Below are 6,516 nucleotides of genomic sequence, written 5' to 3'. Positions count from 1 at the left end.
ACCCTAGCTTCATGTCCACATGCTGGCTCAACCCTGACCATAGCCTCAACTCTAACCCAAACACTAGCTTCATGTCCACATGCTGGCTCAACCCTGACCATAGCCTCAATCTAACCCAAACCCTAGCTTCATGTCCACATGCTGGCTCAACCCTGACCATAGCCTCAACTCTAACCCAAACCCTAGCTTCATGTCCACATGCTGGCTCAACCCTGACCATAGCCTCAACTCTAACCCAAACCCTAGCTTCATGTCCACATGCTGGCTCAACCCTGACCATAGCCTCAACTCTAACCCAAACCCTAGCTTCATGTCCACATGCTGGCTCAACCCTGACCATAGCCTCAATCTAACCCAAACCCTAGCTTCATGTCCACATGCTGGCTCAACCCTGACCATAGCCTCAACTCTAACCCAAACCCTAGCTTCATGTCCACATGCTGGCTCAACCCTGACCATAGCCTCAATCTAACCCAAACCCTAGCTTCATGTCCACATGCTGGCTCAACCCTGACCATAGCCTCAATCTAACCCAAACCCTAGCTTCATGTCCACACCTGGTCTCAACTCTAACCCAAACCCTAGCTTCATGTCCACACCTGGTCTCAACTCTAACCCAAACCCTAGCTTCATGTCCACACCTGGTCTCAACTCTAACCCAAACACTAGCTTCATGTCCACACCTGGTCTCAACTCTAACCCAAACCCTAGCTTCATGTCCACACCTGGTCTCAACTCTAACCCAAACACTAGCTTCATGTCCACACCTGGTCTCAACTCTAACCCAAACACTAGCTTCATGTCCACACCTGGTCTCAACTCTAACCCAAACCCTAGCTTCATGTCCACACCTGGTCTCAACTCTAACCCAAACCCTAGCTTCATGTCCACACCTGGTCTCAACTCTAACCCAAACCCTAGCTTCATGTCCACACCTGGTCTCAACTCTAACCCAAACACTAGCTTCATGTCCACACCTGGTCTCAACTCTAACCCAAACACTAGCTTCATGTCCACACCTGGTCTCAACTCTAACCCAAACCCTAGCTTCATGTCCACACCTGGTCTCAACTCTAACCCAAACACTAGCTTCATGTCCACACCTGGTCTCAACTCTAACCCAAACCCTAGCTTCATGTCCACACCTGGTCTCAACTCTAACCCAAACCCTAGCTTCATGTCCACACCTGGTCTCAACTCTAACCCAAACCCTAGCTTCATGTCCACACCTGGTCTCAACTCTAACCCAAACCCTAGCTTCATGTCCACACCTGGTCTCAACTCTAACCCAAACCCTAGCTTCATGTCCACACCTGGTCTCAACTCTAACCCAAACCCTAGCTTCATGTCCACACCTGGTCTCAACTCTAACCCAAACACTAGCTTCATGTCCACACCTGGTCTCAACTCTAACCCAAACCCTAGCTTCATGTCCACACCTGGTCTCAACTCTAACCCAAACCCTAGCTTCATGTCCACACCTGGTCTCAACTCTAACCCAAACCCTAGCTTCATGTCCACACCTGGTCTCAACTCTAACCCAAACCCTAGCTTCATGTCCACACCTGGTCTCAACTCAAATTGCTGCATGTCAATGTGTGGTTAGCTAATTCAATGCAGGCTGTACTATACCACTTTTATACATTATTTAACATACCCAAGCCAGAATACTCTCCTGTAAAATGTTCACTATAAAGCTACATTTTGGGCCTTTGAGTTATAACTATAACTGCCATTCTACCATTAGGCACAGTCTGATTTTTCTACCCATGATAAAAAGAAAATAAAGAAAATAAACAGAGGGGAAAAATGAAGAGAGATCTTAATTTCCTGAGTTATCAGCATCTCTGCTAGTATTTCCTGTTACAGAGGCCTCATGCACGTGCGCATGCACCTACACACACACACGCACACACTGCTCTATAATCACTTGCCACAGCAAGCTCTCTTGTCACTACTCCAGTCACGTGGCAGACGACCTTGACAGGGATAAAACTCTGACAACAAAAGGTACAGCCTTGCCTCCCGCCCAGCCACCCAGCCTGCCACCATAGCTAGCACTGGGGAAAGGTTGGAGAGGGAGGGAGGAGGAGGACTGCAGGCTCAAAAAGTCAAAGGTGGAGATAACATGATGGTGGCAGACTGTTGGAGGGGGAGGAAGAGGAGGAGGATGAGGAGGAGGAGGAAAAAGAAAAGGAGGTGGAAGTTGAGTAGCAGGAGATGGATCAGTAGCTTTTAGGATCAATGATATGTTTCATTTAAAAAAATTAACAAATACATTAACAAAATAAAGGTTGGAAAATAATGGCTGGCACATCGTCCAAACGGCAGGTGAGTCCTTTGTGGGTGGCACTGGCTGTGGCTGAATAAAATGTCAGTCTCAAAGGAAACTTTCATGAAGAACACAGTCACAGAATATTTCATTGTGATCCAGTTCCCTGACTAGCTCAACAGTCAGCCCAAGTAACAAACACATCGAGTCAAGTTTGATGTAAGACACAAAGGTGAATCATGAATAAGAAATGTGTTTGTTGTGATACCTTACTGAGGGAGCCTTCACGGTTGTCATCTGCTGATGGTGGGGTCAAAGCAAACCCCCTTTGTCTTATTGAGACAACAAACACAAACACACCCTCGCCTCACCATGGGTGCTTCAAAATTAAATTGAGAGAAAGGATTTCATGTACTGGTTAGCCTCTCTCTCCACCTCCTCCTCTCTATCTCCCCTCACCCGCTCTCTCTCCCCCATCTCTCACCCCATCCCCAACTCCCTCTCTTTCCCCCATCTCTCCCTCCCGCCCTCTCGTCTGAGATCGTACATCTCTGAAAGTAGTGTTATCATCTCTGTTCTAAGGAGATAGTGCTGATCACAGCTCTCAGACTGAGACACAGGCAGGGGAAGGCAGTATTATTATTAGATATGGAGTAAGACTGGCTGTGTGTGTGTGTGTGTGTGTGTGTGTGTGTGTGTGTGTGTGTGTGTGTGTGTGTGTGTGTGTGTGTGTGTGTGTGTGTGTGTGTGTGTGTGTGTGTGTGTGTGTGTGTGTGTGTGTGTGTGTGTGTGTGTGTGTGTGTGTGTGTGTGTGTGTGTGTTTGTGAGACAGGAAGAGCACAGATTTTATTATTAGATAAGGAGATACTCTTGTCCCTGTTGGTCCCAGCCGCATGAACCTCCAGCCCTTCAACCACTGCTCAGAGTCAGATGCTGCATTCCTAGATCTAACATCAGTTCAGGTAGCAGTTCTGTCTAACGGCAAAGCAGAAACGGTGAAAACCATTCTGTCACCCATCATCACCAGATTTTTCAATAGTTTTAATTAAATTTATTATGTAATATATTAGTCTACTCTGATAGATGGTAAATACAGAAGGTCCCACACTCTATGTCACTCTATGTTGTCTCTGTCACGGCCGTCGTTGAAGGAAGTGGACCAAGGTGCTGCGTGGTAAGCGTACATATTCCTTTTTATTTGAATGACACCGACAAAAACAATAAACAATACAAAAACGACCGTGAAGCTTAAGGGCCACAAACAAAGACAACTACCCACACCCAAAGGAGGGAAAAAAGGCTACCTAAGTATGGTTCCCAATCAGAGACAACGATAGACAGCTGTCCCTGATTGAGAACCATACCCGGCCAAAACATAGAACCACAAAATCACAGAAAAAAAAACATAGAATGCCCACCCCAAATCACACCCTGACCAAATAGAGACATAAAAAGGCTCTCTAAGGTCAGGACGTGACAGTCCCCAGTTAAGTGAACCAATGTTTCATCACACATTTCTCAGTGGACCATCGTCAGCTCCTACCTTGCTATTCTATTCCCATAACTTTTCCTAAATGCACTTTACACTTTTAGCACCAACACTGGGGTTATTTTACAGCGTTAATTGACCTCTTTACAGTGTCAATTCAACACTCGAATCAACACTTGAAATGTTACACTGAAAAATCTACTCTAGTTAACAATTTGCTGTGTGCTATGAAAAGGGACACATCTGCAGACTTCCATACATTTCAAGAACCGTTTTCAAGTCTGAAGAACCGTAGATGCCAAGTCAAGAACCCCACACTTAACTCAAAGGTTATTTATCAAGCAAGAGTTCTCCAAGGAAGCTTAAGCGCTGAGGAAGAACCATTTAAGTACCTTTATTTTTTTCAGTGTAACAGAGTGATGCAGTATTTGATTTGGGCAATTCCATGCTAACAGAGTGATGCTGAAAATATATGTCAAACAAAACCCAATGATTGCAAAGTTAAACAAACCCTACAACTGTGTGCACAATGACTACTGTTCACTGAAAATGTTACAAAAACACATTTACTTGAAGAACAGTGCAGATGCAAAGTTTGCTAACAGAATGACGGCACAAACAGGACTACACTTTTGCATCTGCACTGTTCTTCTAGTAAATGTGTTTTTGTAATATTTTTAGTGAACAGTAGTCATTGTGCACACAGTTGTAGGGTTTGTTTAACTTTGCAATCATTGGGTTTTGCTTGACTTAAATGTAAAAGAGAAAAATCGGAGTCTCAGCATCATTCTGTTACCATGGAATTGCCCTTATCAAATGCTTAAAAAATTCCTACCTGAATTGGAGTGAATCAGTGAGAGGTTGAGAGGGAATCCTCGCCTGTTCCTGTCTGATTACTTATGAGGGAGGGCTGAGCCACCAGTCAGTTCACACACAGATCAGAGATGTGGCCTTGCATATCTAACTCGAAATAAATAATGAATTAAATAAAGCAGCGAGCAGTGAGCAACCAAGCAGTGGTCTGCCATGTTTCCCAGATACAAGATACATTATGAATTTAACCTTGTCCTGAAAAGTGCTATGGTTTCCCCAGCCGCCTAGCGGCCCCAGACCACATTCTGGAAGGTGGGCGACCTGGGTGCTGCTAAATAAAGTGTCACCAAATCCCAAACTGTTGAGGGAAAATAGGGCTGAGGCTAGGGGACATGTTACGACGAGGACAGTCAGCAAATAGGGGTTATCCTCTTTCCCATGCCATCCTGAGTTTAGACAAGCCATTTGCAACTAATTTTACAACAACTTTATTCATAATATATATATTTCCCAAAGACAGTATTCAATCATTTATTTTAATAGATTGAGCTAACGCCATTTTTGTATTCCTTCCATTTTATTTCCACAATGTGGAAGTATTTAAAACTGTGAAGGAGGACTGAATACAAAGGTATATGGTCTGGTTCTCAGTCTCTAAACCGGTCACCACCTGCAGGGTTAGAACAGGGTAGCAATCTCTCCAAGCACCTGGCCTCCATTCACTCAATTGGGCAATTCATGTCTAAAACAGTCAGAGATTCACAGAGAGATACTGTACATTCACAATAATACCCTGAAATGCTGACAGGAGCGATGTGGAATAAAAAAGGCAGAAAACATTGATCTGTTAGATATTAAATATAGATTTGAGCATTTCTGATGTGGGTCCTGAAGGCAGAGAGTGAATTACATTAAGCAAAATGGGCATATTTAATGTGGTAAACAGTGATACTACCCTCTGGCAAAAATCTATCAATGGTTATCGTCATCATCATTATGATCATAACCTCATAACCAGCATCATCTAGCTGAGGATAATGAAAATGTTGAACGTTCTTGAACTCATAATCAGACTGAGATTACTAGATAATACACAGACACAGGTCTATACATATTATTAATATTGTATGTGCTCTTTATGATAGAATATACACATTTGGTGAAATCTCCAAAAAATTGAGACCAAGTCTTCTCAACACTTCTCAAAAGGCACCGAATTGGTGGAACAACCCATGTATGTTATTAGGGAAACAAGATTAACTTGCTACATACAGTATGCGTGCTTTTCCAAGCGTCTGCTAAATGGCATACAATAACATTCAACTTAATAAAAAACTAGTGTTCCCATCTCAAGAGTAAAAAAAACCTATAGTAAGTGCCTATTAAGTTCCAGATAAAGTAACAGGGTTGACGATTTCTTCTTAAATCACCCATAAATCCCCTTGTGACCGGGGGAATGGAAGCTTGTTGCGTGCAATAGGGAGTGGCAATTCAATGCAAGCTTCACCCCCGCAAAAAAAATGAATTGTTAAAAACATTCTTACCTGTCTATCTATTTTTAACAGCGTTGACGTGTTATGCTTGACCCGCTCAGTGCTCCACCACAAAACACCAGAATATGGCCAAAAAGATCAATTATAATCTGCAGTAATAACTTTGTCAAAACAACAAAATAACTAGGGCTTTAAAATGATGGTGAAACTGGAATGAAGTGGGTTAAAATCTTCCAAGAAGTGACACAGGGTTGATGGAGGAACATGGGGCACTTTATCAAGTCTTTATTCATATAAAACATCAGATTTATTGAATTATCCATGTGGTCTGTATTAAAGGGAATTTCATTTACTATAACAGGCTTTTAATTTGATATTGATGCACAATTTCTACTTAAAATATCAAAGGTAAGCAAAAGGCACTCATTTTTTGGAATGACCCACATCTT

This window comes from Salvelinus fontinalis, chromosome 30 (assembly GCF_029448725.1).
Source record: "Salvelinus fontinalis isolate EN_2023a chromosome 30, ASM2944872v1, whole genome shotgun sequence".
Taxonomy (NCBI): domain Eukaryota; kingdom Metazoa; phylum Chordata; class Actinopteri; order Salmoniformes; family Salmonidae; genus Salvelinus; species Salvelinus fontinalis.
Note: the sequence above shows the minus strand (reverse complement) of the source record.